Source organism: Nyctibius grandis, chromosome 7 (genome assembly GCF_013368605.1).
Source record: "Nyctibius grandis isolate bNycGra1 chromosome 7, bNycGra1.pri, whole genome shotgun sequence".
Taxonomy (NCBI): Eukaryota; Metazoa; Chordata; class Aves; order Nyctibiiformes; family Nyctibiidae; genus Nyctibius; species Nyctibius grandis.
The window spans coordinates 32,366,707-32,384,829 of NC_090664.1; the positions used below are offsets into that span (position 1 = coordinate 32,366,707).

General features: G+C 43.6%; 1 pseudogene; it reads left to right on the plus strand.

Annotated features, from left to right (window-relative positions):
• The first annotated feature begins 632 nt into the window (after nt 1–632).
• Nucleotides 633–11,385, plus strand: LOC137665970 (sterile alpha motif domain-containing protein 9-like; annotated as a pseudogene).
• The last annotated feature ends 6,738 nt before the right edge of the window (nt 11,386–18,123 follow it).

The following is an 18,123-nucleotide window of genomic DNA, read 5'->3' on the forward strand; positions in this document are numbered from 1 at the left end:
CCTCAGGCAGAGTTGCTCCCCCCAGCATGGGCAGAGGGGAAAATGCAGTAGCTCCACCCAGCACGGGCAGAGGGGAAAATGCAATAGCTCCCCCTGCCATCACACCTGCAGGCTTTTAACTGGAAAATTGGCAAAGCTGGTACCAATCAGTGGGAGACAGGAGGGCCCCTCCCTCCTGGGCCCCACCTCCAGGAGGCAGTGGGTTAGTGATAAATAGGAAAGTGAGAATGTCGTGTATGGGATGGAATACCTCGTTGGTCAATCTTGGGTCACCTGCCCTGTCTGCTCCCCCCTGCAGCTGCGACCCCCCTTTGGCTCTTCACTCGTAAGCAGTGAGGAATTTAGCAGTGACCTTGGTTTCTCTAAGACTAATTGGCCTGGTTTGGGCCAAACCAGGACATTCCACCCCTTATTCCATACCATTCACGTCATACTCAGATCACCACTACCTTTTCATTTTCAAATATATATATACATATCACTAGTTTATGATTCTTCTCTATACAAAAAGTTCATTAAGTTCATTTGGTTCAGGATTGTGGGTTTCCATCTGGCTAGCAGTCTCTCAGCAGTCTCTCTGGCTAGCAGTCTCTCTTTTGTCATGGTTCGTGCCCACGGGTTGCAGGTTAAAGATGTCAGACGAGAGGAGGTTACTGGACGCCACTTGATGAAGCTAGTTCCGGTCTCATCACCACTGTCTTAACCTGAAAGACACTTATGCAGCAACAACATACAGTTCAGACTTAAGTAGTCTCACCCAGAATCAGATCATCTTCAGGGACACATCGGACTTCACCATCTTGCAACATCACCCACCAAGTACATCCAGGTCCCTGAGCAAAAGCAATCCCACGAATGGGTTTACCTTTGCCCATTACAGGAAGAATCCAGACAGTTTTTCCCAGTAGATTCCTTTCATGCACCACAGGGACTTTATCTCCTTCTACTGTATGTAGAAGGTCTGACTGAGCAGGGCCAGCTCGATTGATAGATCCCCTGGTGTTAACTAACCAGGTAGCTTGTGCCAGATGCTTCGCTTCCACTGCTTTAACCACCCCCACAAGGCATTTGCCACCATCCATGAGTCAGTATAAAGATACAGCCTTGGCCACTTTTCTTGTTCAGCAATGTCTAAAGCCAGCTGGATGGCTTTTACCTCTGCAAATTGACTTGATTCACCTTGTCCTTCTGTGGCTTCTGTGACTCGTCGTATGGAACTCCATACAGCAGCTTTCCACTTCCGATGCTTTCCTACAAGACGGCAGGATCCATCGGTGAAGAGGGCATACTGCTTCTCATCCTCTGGTAGTTCATTATATGGTGGGGCTTCTTCAGCACGTGTCACCTCCTTTTCTGGTGGCATTCCGAAGTCTTTGCCTTCTGGCCAGTCCATGATCACTTCTAAGATTCCTGGGCGATTAGGGTTTCCTATTCGAGCCCTCTGTGTAATTAATGCAATCCATTTACTCCATGTAGCATCAGTTGCATGATGGGTAGTGGGAACCTTACCCTTGAACATCCAGCCTAGTACTGGTAATCGAGGTGCCAGGAGAAGTTGTGCTTCAGTACCAATTACCTCTGAAGCAGCTCTAACTCCTTCATATGCTGCCAGTATCTCTTTTTCAGTTGGAGTGTAATTGGCCTCGGAGCCCTTGTATCCTCAACTCCAAAATCCTAGGGGTCGACCTCGAGTCTCCCCTGGTACTTTCTGCCAGAGGCTCCAGGTAGGACCATTGTCCCCAGCTGAGGTGTAGAGCACATTTTTAACATCTTGTCCCGTACGGACTGGTCCAAGGGCTACTGCATGCACAATCTCTTGTTTAATCTGTTCAAAAGCCTGTCGTTGTTCAGGGCCCCACTGAAAATCATTCTTCTTTCTGGTCACTTGATAAAGAGGGCGTACAATCTGTCTGTAATCTGGAATATGCATTCTCCAGAAACCCACAACGCCTAAGAAGGCTTGTGTTTCCTTTTTGTTAGTTGGTGGGGATATAGCTGTTATTTTGTTGATCACCTCTATCGGGATCTGGCGACGCCCATCCAGGCCCAAACCAGGCCACACCCAAATGAGGAAAGCCTTTCAGAAGCAACATAAATGAAAAAATGTTTAGAAAAGGCCCAAAAAAGTGTTTTTATCTTGGTGGGAAAAGATACCAAGAAAGACGAAATAAGTCTTCTAGTATGTAGAAAAAGTTCTTCTAACAAAAGGGGCTGTGATCACTTTTTCTTCATCTCTAATAACATAAGGAAAAGGAAAGACCTACTTAATATATATAGGAAGGCAAGAAAGCTGGTGAAAGGGCTGGAAGGAATGTCCTATGGGGAGCAGCTAAGGACGTTGGGGTTCTCCAGTTTGGAGAAGGGGAGGCTGAGGGGCAACCTCATTGCTCTCTACAGCTTCTTGAGGAAGGGAAGTGGAGAGGGAGGTGCTGATCTCTTCTCCTTGGGATCCAGTGATAGGACATGTGGGAATGGTTCAAAGCTGCACCCAGGGAGGTTTAGACTGGACATTAGGAAGCATTTCTTTACTGGGATGGTGGTCAAACACTGGGACAGGCTTTCCAGAGAGATGGTCAATGCCCCAAGCCTGTCAGTGTTTAAGAGGCATTTGGACAATGCCCTTAACAACATGCTTTAACTTGGTCAGCCCTTAAGTGGTCAGGCAGTTGGATTAGATAATCATTGTAGGTCCCTTCCAACTGAAATAGTCTAGTCTAGTCTGGTGTAGTCTAGTCTGTTCTGTTCTATTCTATACCATTCTAGATCAAATAGCTTGGGTCCTCTGAGAGGTCTGCAGGTTCATTCCCTCGAGACACCTGGTAGCCCAGCTTCCTCCAATTCTCTGACTCCCCAGGACACAGATATTCAGTGCTGGCCACACAGCTCAGGGGTAGCGTGAGTAATGTATGTTGGGGTCCAGCCCCTCAAGGGTCCTTGCTGTCTGTCTGCACTGCTACCAGCAGTCAAGCTAGCTAATCCAGCTAGGGTTGCACAACCTGCAGTCACAGCAGCATGTATCTTCACAAAAATACTACTGAGCTTCAGCACCCAGCTCCATCTGCCTGCCAGCACAGGAAGGGCACACAGAGTGCCAGTTGTCAACCATGCCTATTTAGGAAAACAGAAAAAAGAAGAGTACTCAAGAAATGTCTTTGCTCTAATTTCATCAGTCAAGGATATCATCTACTTAGGAGTTCCACACAAGGAATATGAATAAGGGCTGTGATGTATAACTTTATAACAAAAGGCATAAACAAAGAGGGAAATTGTGAGGGTGGGAAAGTAGCTATGTATTTCCTAGAGAGGCAGCTAACCAGGTAACAAGGTTTCAGATCAAGCAAAAGGGTGCAGCAATGGTTCTCATCCACAGTGCTCAGGGCCAGCAGCACCTAAAGCAGATGCTGCACTTCATGGCACTTGGTGTTCTCCGAGTCCCACACACTGAGTCAAAGATGGTATTATTATTTCTTACAATTTTTCATACCAGAGTGCTTAAAATAATGTCAAACCTGCACCATAGCCTGGAAAGGTGATGTTTTTATTGCATCACATCAATCATTAGTTTGTATCCCTTGGCCTTGACACGAGAATATATGGGAGTGTTTAATGTACAGCCATACCATTCTATCTGCTGAGTATGCATTCCTGGAAAGTGCAGCAATTAGGTATTCAACAGGTAGTGATATGATTTTTCCGATAAGAATTTGTGCAATAGCAGATGAGCGGATGCCAAGACTTAAGAAATACACAGAGCTAAAGTACATATAAGTGCATATAAGGATAGAAAGCAATAGTAGTAAGATCAGCATCAACAACTGGAAGAGATACTGGCTTTTCCACAGCTGGCTTTGTGGTGGCTGGAGATGCTGTTTGCTTTCTAAAACTTGCAGTACGCTGGTGAACTCAGCCAGTTGTTCTCAGAGGAGATATAGTGCTGAAGGATTGTCATGGGTTGACCTTGGCTGGCTACCAGATGCCCACTCAGCCACCCTCTCACTCCCCCTCCTCAGCAGGATAGGGGAGAAAATAAGATGCTAAAGCTCCTGGTTCAAGAAAAAGACAGGGACATAACTTACCAGTTACTGTTATGGGCAAAACAGACCTGACTTGGGAAAAATTAGTTTAATAATTGCCAATTAAAATAGAGTTGGATGGTGAGAAACACAATAAAAAACTGAAACAACTTCTCCCCACCCTACTACACTTTCCCAGGTTCAACTTCACTCCTTCTTTCCTAACTCTTCCACCTCCTCCCTCTGCCACCGCAAGTGGCACAGGGGGATAGGGAATGGGGGACTGTGGTCAGTTCATAACAGTTTGGTCAGTCCATAGCTGTTCCTCTCTGCTGCTCCTTCCTCCTCACACTTTTCCCCTGTCCCAGCCTGAGTCCTTCCCACAGGCTGCAGTCCTTCATGAACTGCTCCAATGTGGGTCCTTACATCCAATACAAGCATTTTCAACCTGTTCATCTGTGGGACTGGACACACAACTGCTATTGCAAGCACTCTTGCTGCCACCCTTCTATACAAATGTGTTTTAATGGTCATCATGATCTTCCTCAGATGCCTGCTGCTTATCATAGTCGTTCAAGACAGTCAAGGGCTAAGGATGAAAAAACAGGTAATGGCAATGGTCAGTGGAGTAAGGTATTGTAAGATCGGTGTCAGTACTGTGAAACATTGGAAGCAGAAGCACTCAATAGCAGGGTATTACAACATAAAGCTTGTTCACTGGTCGCTGGAGGACGGTACAGTGCAATACGAGCACACTGCCTAGGGGAAAATATCCACAGAACTATACCCAAGCTACACCTCAAATCAAACTAGTTGTTTGCTTCAAAGGAGACCAGGAATAAACTAACGTATTTGCAATGTGGGAAATCAAGCATCCAAGATGAGGAGCAAGTCAGTAAGTCTGATTATTCGGAAGTGCCTATATTGAAGAATAGTCACATTTATCAAAAACATATGTCTGTTGATGCTCTTTCCTTCCTACTATTTCTGGCCCTAGACTTATGTTAGAAGTTTATAAACCAATTTTAGGGTTTTTTTTACCCATACTTTAGAAAAGCAGTTCAGCTTGATTTTAGCTGTTGTGTTTCCTGCTTGAATAAAATATATGTATTGAACATCTATAGGAAAAAACCTGCAGAACAGAACAGTTACAGTAAGTACATGCATGTTTACTTCTAGGCTGGAATATTTTATGAAGATCCGATGACTTAGTCTGATGCTATTTCTTTTTTTTTTGAGACATTAATTTTATGTATAAGATGATCTATAATCTACTAAAATAAACTTCCAAATTTGTTAAACGTCTGCACATAAAAAGTGGTTGTTATGAGCTTACAGTGAATTGTTAAATTATTACTCAATTATTCTGTAGAAATAATATGATAAAGTTGTTCCATGTTGGAAAGTGACATCTTTAAAGTATGTCAGTCGGCCAGAATCACTAACTAGCCAGTAACATGAAACATAGAAACACTGTGTCAAATCTAGGCAATGAAAGTATCCCATGCTGGAGTTTTATCTCATTAGGGGGGCATCAAACACTCAAACATGGAGTAACTGTTTGGACATAAACATGTTTGCTTTTGTACCTCTATTAGAAAGTGTAAGTTTGGTGGAAATTAAGAGCATACTTTTACATTGCTGGGTTGAACACTGTCTCTGAGCAGAAATGCTTTAGTTTACGTTTCTTTTCTAATGCTGTAGTTTACGTTTCTTTTCTAATGTCCTGGGGTGCGTTAGACACAGTATAGCAAACTGGTCAAAAGAAGTGATTGTCCCACTATTCCCAGCATCGGTGTGGCCTCACCTTGAGTACTGTGTGCAGTTTTGGGGTCCACAATATAAGGATATAAAAATATTAGAATGTGTCCAAAAGAAGGAAACAAAGATGATGAAAGGACAAGAGGGCATGACTTATGAGGAGTGGCTGAGGATACTAGGCTTGTTCAGCTTAGAAAAGAGGAGACTGAGAGGTGACCTCATTGCTGTATACAAATTCCTCATGAGGGGGAGAAGAGAGGGAGGTGCTGATTTCTTCTGTCTGGTGTCCAGTGATAGAACACGAGGGAATGGCTTAAAGCTGCATCAGGGGAAGTTCAGAATGGATATTAGGTAAAAGTTCTTCACTGAGGGGGTGGTCAAGCACTGGAACAAGGTCCTCAGGGAAGTGGTCATGGTCCCAATCCCGTTGGTATTCAAGAATTGTTTGGACAATGCTCTTAGATAAATGGTTTAACTTTTGTGTTGTCCTGTGTGGAGTCAGGCACTGGACTTGATCACCCTCATGGGTCCCCTCCAATTCAGGATATTCTATGATTCTATGATTTTATGATTATTTTTTTTTTATTATTTTCGGATGGCCCATGCAACGACAAATAGGTGTCCAAATGACCACAAATATGTATTAGTCACAATTTTTTGTAGTGTCAGCTACAGAAGTGGTTTAAAAACAGGATTCAAATAAAATCATTCTGTAATAAATCTGTCTCTTATAAGTAGCTAATGCCTTATATATGATCTTACTTCACATATCCATGACGTCCCCTAATTGAACTGTTGTGTTCCATGTGGCACATTACACTAATGAAGAAATTAATGGTTGGTAATAGCAACATGTTATTCAGTTAATAGGCTATTATGAATCACTTGTTTAGCAATTTTGTGATTTTTTCCTTAAAGAATGAAAAATGCAAACACTGAAAAAAAAAAGATAAATCACATTCATATCAACATATTGAACAGTGGACAAAAGAGCAAGTCAAACAATGGGCAACTGAAGTTGTTAAGATTGACCAGAAATACGCAGAAATCCTGTTTAACCAAGGTGTGACTGTTTTTACTTTGAAACTGGTGACTAAAGCAGATTTTGTGGAAATGGGCATATCTCATGGGCCTGCTGTTCAAATAATGCATTTCCTAAAGCATGACTTTCTAGCTAAAGGTTCAAACCACGCTGTGGAACAAGAAGGCACTGAACAGAGTCTTGATGAAGAAGGAGAAGATGGAGAAATTGCAAAGAAAGAGTGCAATAAGAAATACAGATCATTTAATTCCAGTATACTACAGGATTCTAAGACAGAGCCCATAGAAGACAAAAAAGCAATGAAGTCAGCTGACAAAGAGAATGTATCAGAGAAGCCATTATCAAGCAGCCAGCACCCAACTGGAAAGATGTGCATGCCATATCCTTTTGATAATTTCAGTGATGGTACTTGATACACACAGTATAATATTCTTAATGTCCCTGAAACAGGACCACTCAATCTCATTGATCCAGCACATGAATTCAAATTACTTACCAACATGGAGAAGGCACTAGAAGAGGATATCCTGATGAAATTTAGCAATGAAGTCTTTAGATTTACTACAGCCTGCATGAACTCCTGCACAAATGGCACTATTCATTTTGGAGTACATGACAATCCATATGGGGAAACTGAAGGAATAAAAGTTACCAAGAAAGACGCATATGTTGACCATTTGAATAAATTCATTGGAAAGTACTTTAATGAGCCATACACCAGCATTGCAAAAGCTTGTATTAGAGAACCTAGATTTGTGGAAGTGTTATTACAAAATGGAACTCCATCACGTATGTTCGTCATTGAAATAGATGTGGTTCCCAAATACTGCATCTGTGACACAAAATATTTCGTACCAATACATATGAACATAAGTGTAAGAGTTGGAAAAAAGCTGTCTTCATCGGGGATGGAACTAGTTCCAAAAATATTCAAAATACAAAAGAATTTGAAACTTTCAAACGTAGCTTGACATCTTTAACAGATTTTCGTAAAAGAGCAGAGGAAGAATATAAATTAAAGCAAAAGAAGTCAATGAATGAAGGACTAAAGCTAGTTAGTCTGCTCACAGGTATCAGGGACTCACTAGATAGCTCTTATTTCGACCACTACATTTTGGTAACAAACAAGTGCCACACAAGTCAAGCTTCACACTTAGACTTTTTACAGGAAATAAAATGGTTTGCTGTGCTTGACTTTGATTTTTAATCAGAAATGAATGGTGTGTTCAAGACTTAGGAAAAAAATCGCAATGCCAAACTTCACTTCCCAGACTATTATGAAAACAAGGTGGCTTCAGTTTCTGAACAAGCTGAAAAGCTGAAACTGCATCAGGAGACCAAGTGGATTTTCTGCAATGGTGGATCACACTTCAAAGGCAATAGTGAGCTACCATTAGATCCGACTTCATGGCAACGAGACAGAGCTGCTGGTGTCAGCAAAAATGATTTCATTTCTTTCACACAAAGATATAAAGCAGAGTGGAAAGTTTTTAATAGTGGTTCTTTTGCTTTCCACAGTGGAAGATTCAGCGAATCCCATTACTGAGAATTTTATGACATTTTACCAAGAATTAAAGGGACTAGAATACATGGTCTTCATTTGCATTGGTGCAGGTACATACCAGCAATGGAAAGATCTTCTGCATGCTAGAGGCATTAGTGAAGAAGCACTTTCAAACAAATATGTTTCTAATTTAACCCTGCAAATGGTAAATGGTACCATCACAAAATTAAAATCAATGGCACAGTCTTCTGAAAGACTTCTGCCCTCTGTTGGTCATACTACTGTTCTTCTAAAGAAGAAAGAAGACTCCATGGCAGCATTAGAAATACTTTGTGAAAATGAATGCAAAGACACAGGAATAGAGAAGGATGCAGATAAATCTAAAAATTTCCTGAAAGAGCGGGAAGAAGATTTTTATTGAGGTGGTAAAGTATCATGGTGGAATTTCTATTTTTCTTCTGAAAACTACACTTCAGATTTTGTCAGAAGGGACAGTTATGAAAAGCTTGAACACCTAATTGTGTCTTCATCTAACAGTGTTAATCACCTGTAAAAATTATTAACCTTTAACACCACCCAGGCTGTGGTGGGACGACATTAACTATGCGTATCCTTTGGGATCTCTGGAAGTAATTCAGATGTGCTGTTCTGAAAAACAAACCAAGTGATTCTGGAACACAGCTGACAACTTTACTCACCTGTGGAGCAAACAATGACACAGGCTATTTACCAGTGTTACTTCTTGTGGATGATTTTGAAGAGAAACAAAATGTCTGTTTTCTGCAGAAAGAAATTCAGGTGGCTGTAACAGAAAAATGCATTTGGTGTATAACTCCTTTAGTGATCATTCTAAACTGTATGAGACCTCAGAATCCTGATGAAAGTTCAAAAATCCATTTCTTGAACAATATTTCTTTAAAACGTATGCTTTCTGAAAAAGAGCAAAGGGCTTTTGATCAGAAACTAAAATATATTGAAAAGGTGCATCTAAATCCTGACAGTTTCTATTCATTCATGAAGAAAAACTTTGATCTACGGTAAACTGTTAAACTCATATATAAGAACATCTATAGTTTCAATATCACTATGTGAAGAATTCTTAGGAATTAATTCTCAAAAGATTGGCTGCAGTAAAGATAAATTGATAGAAAAGATGGGAATTTGTTCCAATATTCTAATACATGATCAGGTACTTGAATACATGAGATGATACAAAGGTCTTTGTATCGTTCACCCCTTGATAGCATCTTACTGCCTGACAGAATTGAAACTAACCTGACTTGCCTAAAAGTGAAATTACACTGCAGTTATTGAAAGAAGATTTATTTTGTAAGACTTCACTAAAGCAAGACAAACTTTGTGATATACAAACCCTGCTGATTACTAGACGGCGCAAGGAACATGGCGATGAGTCAGACACATTGTTTTTCCCCTTAATTGAAGCCATTCATAGGGAAGAGAAGTGTGGTAACGTGGAAAATGTGTTGAAACAAGCATCCGCTAGATTTGAGCAAAATGCTTACATGTGCCAAGCCTTAGCAAGATACTTCTACATTAAAGAAAGGAAATTTGACTCTGCATTATACTGGGCCAAAGCAGCCAAACAAAAAGCACAACACAATTCATACATATCAAATACACTAGGTCAAGTCTTTAAAAGTAAGCTAAGATACTGTGTAGAGGGCAAAGCAAAGAGTGCAGTCCTGACAGCTGAGGAACTGAAATGCTTGCTAGAGCTTGCTGAGAATGCTTCACAGGCTTTCAGAGAATCTCAGTGGCAAGCTGAAAATGCCGACAATGAACAATATTTGCAGCATCAAAAGCTTAAAAGAAAGTTTCAAACTTACAATACTGCTTGTTATCAGGGAGAGATAGAAACTGGTCTTTATGTTATTGATGTCCTTTGGCACATTCCTTTTTTCAGCACAAAAGACTTACGGTGTAGAAAAAATATGACAAAATATCTGTCAGGAAATAGTATTTTGAATGTAGATAACCCTAACACAGAGTGTGAAATGTTCAAGGTTCTTGAACATTATTCCAGCTTTTTATGTAATTTGCGATCACGGTTGAAAAAGGCATTTGACTTTTTTGAAGACTACTTGATGTTTTTCAAAACACAGACCAATGAAAAAGAAATTGTAGAAGCAAAATTGTATGAGAAAGTTCAAGAATATTTTACCAAATACACAGAAATATTTTGTAATTTCAGTTTTAAGCAACTGAAAAGTAAACAGGTCTCGAAGTGGCCCGTGTCTCAGTATATAGAAGCATACAGGGACACTGTGGAGGCTTCCAAAGCAGGCTCATTTTCTGTCATTTTGGAATACCTCCACAGAAATCACAGAAATGCTGACAGAGAAACAGAAGACGTAGTAGAAGCATATGCATTTTTGTGTGAGGAGAATGCACAAGCAACTCTGAAAGACAAACAGAATTTGATTTTGGCAAATGTTCTGAACTGCATTAAACTTAAATCTGCTAAGTTACGTCCTTCTAAGGTGCTGAGAAATCTGCTTCCAAGCATTCTACAGGAAGTGGAACCAGCTTCACGGTGTGTAGAGCTTTTCTTCCTAGCCTCCTTCTTGTTTTGGCCCCAAAATAGAAAACAACTAAATGAAGATTCCAGGAAAATGGAAACTTTTGTTAGGTGCTTAAGTGAGTCTTTCAAAGAGCTCTATGGAACCCTACATCGTTCCAGGCAGCGTTTGACTCTTTTCTATCTGGCAAAAGGCAGTGGCCTGAACAGATTCGTTCACAAAGGAAAAATAGATCAGCTTTTTAGTTTACTTTCAGAACAGGAACTGTATTCCCTCTGGCAGAGTGGAAATATCTGGAAGGAACAGGCTGTTCAAGATCTTTTGCTTCCTTTGGATGGAAGAGCTGAGGGCAAGGTTATCTACATAGACTATGGCAGCAATGAAACCTTTAGGATACCAGCACAGACTGTTCCCTCGTGCCTGTTGAAAAATGCCCCAAACATAGGAGGAGTGTCTTTTTACCTTGGGTTTTCCATTGCTGGTCTCCTGGCATACAACACACAAAGTCTGTCATTAAAACAATAGGTTTTGCAGTTTCTCAGCTACAAGGCTTTTTCAGGCAAAATTATCTTTTAACTAACTGGTTCTCATTTTGGGTTTTTTTTTTTTTTTTGGTCAACAGTTGCAAATTACAACCTCAGGCTACCCATTATATTTCCTTCCTCATTATGTTAGTCTGTCAGTCCCATGCAGAACTGTCTCTCTTCTGTCATATCTACAGCAAACTACAGACCAGGCAGCCTCACCTCCATCCCTGGAAAAATGATGGAACGGCTCATTCTGGAGGTCATCTCTAAGCACATGGAAGAGAAGAAGGTTATCAGGAGTAGTCAGCATGAATTTACCAAGGGGAAATCATGCTTGACTAACCTGATAGCATTCTATGATGTCATGACTGAATGGGTAGATGCAGGGAGACCAGCGGATGTAGTCTGCCTTGACCTTAGCAAGGCATTTGACACAGTTTCCTCGTGAGCAAACTCAGGAAGTGTGAGGTAGAAGAACAGACAGTGAGATGGATTAAGAAATGGCTACACAATAGAGCCCGAAGAGTGGTAATCAATGGTGCCAAGTCCAGATGGAGACCTGTAACTAGTGGAGTCCCACAAGGATCAGTGCTGGGTCCAGTCCTGTTCAACATCTTCATCAACGACCTTGATGAAGGGACAGAGTGTCTTCTCAGCAAGTTTGCTGATGATACGAAGCTGGGAGGTTTGGCTGATACACCTGAAGGCTGTGCAGCCATTCAGCGTGATTTGGACAGACTGGAGAGCTGGGCAAAGAGGAACCTAATGAGGCTCAACAAGAATAAGTGCAGAGTCCTGCACCTGGGAAGGAGTAATAAAATGCACCAGTACAGGTTAGGAGGCGATCTGCTAGAGAGCAGCTCCGTGGAGAAGGACCTTGGAGTCCTGGTGGACAACAAGTTATCCATGGGACAGCAATGTGCCCTTGTGGCCAAGAAGGCCAATAGTATCCTGGAGTGCATTAAGAAGAGTGTGTCCAGCAGATCGAGGGAGGTCCTCCTCCCCCTCTACTCTACCCTGGTGAGACCTCACCTGGAGTATTGTGTTCAGTTCTGGGCTCCCCAGTTCAAGAGGGACAGAGATCTACTGGAGAGAGTCCAACGGAGGGCTACGAGGATGATTAAGGGACTGGAACACCTGCCCTATGAGGAAAGGTTGAGAGACCTAGGGCTTTTTAGTCTGGAGAAGACTGAGAGGGGATCTGATTAATGTGTATAAATATATGAGGGCTGGGTGTCAAGAGGAAAGGTGCAACCTCTTTTCACTTGTGCCCTGCGATAGGACAACGGGCAATGGATGCAAGCTAGAGCACAGGAAGTTCAACCTCAACATGAGGAAGAACTTCTTTACCGTAAGGGTTACAGAGCACCGGAACAAGCTCCCCAGAGAGGTTGTGGAGTCTCCTTCTCTGGAGACTTTCAAGACCTGTTTGGATGCGTTCCTGTGTAACCTGCCCTAGATTAGTCCTGCTCTGGCAGGGGGATTGGACTCCATGATCTCCAGAGGTCCCTTCCAACCCCTAACATTCTATGATTCTATGATTCTATGATATCTGCTGTTTGGACAGTCAGTCAAACTGAAATGTTGGTGCAGTTAGTCCCGTAGACTGGTCACTACTACTCAAAGTTTTTGGTTGATAATAACATGACAAATTATTAAAAAAAAAAGAATTCTAAAAAAGAATATTTTGAAACTGTTTTCTTTAAATACCATCACTTTTAAGAACCCTATAATCTTGAATTTTTGCCATTGCTTGTAATGAAGGATGTCTCACCTCAATGTTCATACTCTTGGATAAGTAACGTAAGAACAAGGAATGTATGTTAGAAAACATGTATCATGTAACATTTCCTGATGCTCCACTGTATCTGGTGTCATTTTGGCACAAGGGTAATGCAAAAGGCCATTCAGTTGCAAAACAGCATCTTTTTCTCTGTTGTTATTGTACATGCTTGAACAATGTAATGCATTTGTATATGGGCCTGTATTAATGGCCAAGGTGTACATCTTGTGGGAGGGCAGAAGCACTGGTCTTTTACCTTCTCAGGACATTTCCAAATATGTGGTTATTAAAGATACCACTACTTTCTGCTGTACTGTAAAAGCACACACCAGTTGGCATTTGATGTCCGTCTTAAATAGATCACAGAATCACAGAATCACAGAATGTTAGGGATTGGAAGGGACCTCGAAAGATCATCTAGTCCAATCCCCCTGCCGGGGCAGGATTACCTAGACCATATCACACAGGAACACGTCCAGGCGGGTTTTGAATGTCTCCAGAGAAGGAGACTCCACAACCTCTCTGGGCAGCCTGTTCCAGTGTTCGGTCACCCTCACCGTAAAGAAGTTTTTCCTCATATTTATGTGGAACCTCCTGTGTTCCAGCTTGCACCCATTGCCCCTTGTCCTGTCAAGGGATGTCACTGAGAAGAGCCTGGCTCCATCCTCATGACACTTGCCCTTTACATATTTATAAACATTAATGAGGTCACCCCTCAGTCTCCTCTTCTCTAAGCTAAAGAGACCCAGCTCCCTCAGCCTCTCCTCATAAGGGAGATGTTCCACCCCCTTAATCATCTTCGTGGCTCTGCGCTGGACTCTCTCTAGCACTTCCCTGTCCTTCTTGAACTGAGGGGCCCAGAACTGGACACAATATTCCAGATGCAGCCTCACCAGGGCAGAGTAGAGGGGGAGGAGAACCTCTCTTGACCTGCTAACCACACCCCTTCTAATACACCCCAGGATGCCATTGGCCTTCTTGGCCACAAGGGCACACTGCTGGCTCATGGTCATCCTGCTGTCCACTAGGACCCCCAGGTCCCTTTCCCCTACGCTGCTCTCCAACAGGTCTACCCCCAACTTGTACTGGTACATGGGGTTGTTCTTGCCCAGATGCAGGACTCTACACTTGCCCTTGTTATATTTCATTAAATTTCTCCCCGCCCAACTCTCCAGCCTGTCTAGGTCTCTCTGAATGGCTGCGCAGCCTTCCGGTGTGTCAGCCACTCCTCCCAGTTTTGTGTCATCAGCAAACTTGCTGACAGTGCACTCTATTCCCTCATCCAAGTCATTAATGAATATATTGAATAGTACTGGTCCCAGTACTGACCCTTGAGGGACTCCACTAGACACAGGCCTCCAACTGGACTCTGTCCCATTGACCACCACTCTCTGGCTTCTTTCCTTCAGCCAGTTCACAATCCACCTCACTATCCGATCATCCAGACCACACTTCCTCAGTTTAGCTGCAAGGATGCTGTGGGAGACCGTGTCAAATGCTTTACTGACATCAAGATAGACCACATCCACAGCTTTACCATCATCTATCCACCGGGTTACATCCTCATAAAAGGCTATCAAGTTGGTTAAGCATGACTTCCCGTTGGTGAAGCCATGTTGACTGCTCCTAATGATCCCCCTGTCCTTGATGTGCCTAGAGACAGCACCAAGAACAAGTTGCTCCATCACCTTTCCGGGGATGGAGGTGAGGCTGACCGGTCTATAGTTACCCGGGTCCTCCTTCTTGCCCTTTTTGAAGACTGGAGTGACATTCGCTTTCCTTCAGTCCTCAGGCACCTCTCCCGTTGCCCATGACTTAGCAAAGATGATGGAGAGTGGCCTAGCAATGACTTCCGCCAGCTCCCTCAGCACCCGCGGGTGCATCCCATCAGGGCCCATGGATTTATGGACATCCAGATTGTTTAACTGGTCCCTGACCCAGCCCTCATCAACCAAGACAGATTCCTCCTCTATCCTGACTTCTTCTGGGGCCTCAGGGGTCCGGGGCTCCTCAGGACAGCCTCCAGCAGTATAGACAGAGGCAAAGAAGGCATTCAGTAACTCCGCCTTCTTTTTATCCTCTGTCTCCAGGGCCCCCACCTCATTCATCAGTGGGCCTACATTGCCTCTAGTGTTGGTTTTACCTGCAATGTATTTGAAGAAGCCTTTTCTGTTGTCCTTGACCGAGAGGAGGTTTAATTCCAAGGAGGCCTTAGCTTTCCTAGTTGCCTCCCTACATCCTCTGACAACAGACTTATATTCCTCCCAAGTGGCCAGCCCCTCCTTCCGTGATCTGTACACCCTCTTCTTCCACTTGAGTTTGCCCAGCAGTTCCCTGTTTAACCATGCAGGCTTCCTGGTACCCTTTCTTGACTTCCTACCTGCTGGGATGCTCTGATCTTGAGCTCAGAAGAAGCAGTCCTTGAATGCTAACCAACTATCTTGAGCACCCTTACCTTCTAGTACCCTGTCCCATGGGAATTCCCCTAGCAATTGCTTGAAAAGGCCAAAGTTGGCCCTCCTGAAGTCCAGGGTTGTGATTTTGCTAGCTATTCTGTTCCTGCCACATGAGATCCTGAACTCTACCATCTCATGGTCACTACAACCAAGGCTGCCCTCAACCTTCACTGCTTCAACCAGACCCTCCTTGTTAGCGAGAACAAGATCCAGCAGCGCTCCTCTCCTAGTTGGCTCATCCACCATTTGCATCAGAAAGTTATCATCAATGCACTGGAGGAACCTCCTGGACTGAGGATGGCTGGCTGAGTAGGCCTCCCAGCAAATATCAGGGTAGTTGAAATCCCCTATGACAACCAGGCTCTGTAATTGAGAGACTGCTCTCAGCTGCCTGTAGAAGGCCTCATCACCCTCCTCATCCTGATCCGGTGGCCTGTAATAGACACCCACAACAGTATCACCCCTGCCAGCCTGCCCCTTAATTCGCACCCACAAACTCTCAACTCGCTCCTGATCCACCCCTGGACAGAACTCAATACATTCTAACTGCTCACTCACATAAAGAGCAACTCCACCACCTCTCCTTAGTGGCCTGTCTTTCCTGAACAGGACATAGCCATCCATGACCACATTCCAGTCATGTGACGTGTCCCACCAAGTCTCTGTAATTGCCACTAGATCATAGCCCCCCAACCAAACATGGATTTCTAACTCCTCCTGTTTATTCCCCATGCTGCGTGCATTGGTGTACAGGCATTTCAGGGAGCGAGCTGAGCACACTGATTTCACCCTAGGGGAATGGGAGGCGTCCTGGTCTACCTCAACACTAGAGCGTTGCCCCAGTGGTGCAAGCCCAGCTACTACCCCATCCCCCTTCAAATCTAGTTTAAAGCTCTCCAAATGAGCCCTGCTAATTCCTGTCCCAGAACCCTTTTGCCCCTACGACATAAGCCTTTCCCATGTATTACGGTCACGCCTGGTGTCTTATAAAACCAGCCATTATCAAAGAACCCAAAGCCCTGCCTGTAGCACCAGTCTTGTAGCCAGGCATTTATAGAGAGAATCCTACTATTCCATCCCACATCATCACCCAAAAATGGAAGTAGGGAGGAGAAAATAACTTGCGCCCCATACTCTTTCTCCAACCGTCCTAGGGCCTTGTAGTCTTTCTTCATCCCCCTCAGACTACGGGATGCAGCTTCTTCCCCACCTGTCTGGAAGATCAGCAGGGGGTAGTAGTCTGTGGCCTTCACCAGGTTGGGGAGTTGCCTGGTGATATCCCTGATTCGGGCTCTAGGCAGACTGCAGACCTCCCTGTGATGGGGGTCAGCCCTGCATATTGGGCCCTCAGTTCCATTTAGGAGCGAGTCTCCAACCACTAAAACTCTTCTCTTCTTCCTTCTGGAGGAGGTAGCTATACGCCTGTCAGGTTTTTCTGACTGTGGTGGGCCTCTGATATAGGTTGCCTCTCCACCACATCCCCATTGGACCGGCTGTATTCCACTAGGGCTTCATATCTATTGCTCAGAGGCACCTGTGGAGGCAAGGTAGGCAAGGAGGGCACCACTCGCCTTTTGCCACGACCATAAACTTGCCTCCACTCACTCCTTTCATTTAGGTTATTGTTTTCCACCTGAGAGGGGCAGAGTACAGGGGCTCGTTGATCCTGGGAGCTCTCCGGCAGGTGCTCCCATTTTTGTTGCAGGGAGGGCAGAGGTTGGCTCCACCAGTCTATCTCCATTTCAACCTCCCGAATGCTCCTAAGCCTTTCTACTTCTGCTTGAAGCCTTTCAACCTGGCTTTGCAGCTGTGCCGCTCAGCCGAGCAGATCATCTACCTGCTCACAGCGCACACAGCCCCCTGTCACCAGGGAGACGCTGTGGCGTAGTAGATCTTATTCTTTTGTGGTGGGTCTGCTTTTACTTTATATAAAATTGAAGCTGGTTGGTCATTCCTTTCCTTATAAGTTCCATTAGTTCCTTCCAGTGATATATTTCTTATCAACTTGGATCCTCGCAAAAATAGGCAATTTAAATGCTTAAGTGGTCATTGCCTTCCTCATGTGTATAAAACTGCCTGCTCTGTTTAGACATAATTAATGTTCCAAAAAAGGAAGAGAGACTGGTGCAAAGCACCAGAAAGAAGAAGTTACTACTGTCTGGGGAGTGCAAAGTGTTGCACTTTGCACTATGTGCATATGATTCATGGAAACCAGAGGAGTTCAATGCAATTAACTGCCTGAAAGAGGTCTGCAGGATGGCTCTTTCATCACCTCACAAGTCATAGTTTTGCATATTTCACTTCTATTCAGTTACATGGACGGATTTCAACCTATGTCTTCCAGTTCACAGTTTTTAAGGACAGAAGGGATCGTTTAGGATCATTACACAGTTTTGCATTAAAGCAGGACAAAAAACTACACCCAGGAACTTCTGAAATAAACCCATTGTGTGTTTGCATTCCTCTTTGCTCTTTGTGTCAAGCGGGCAAAAATAAG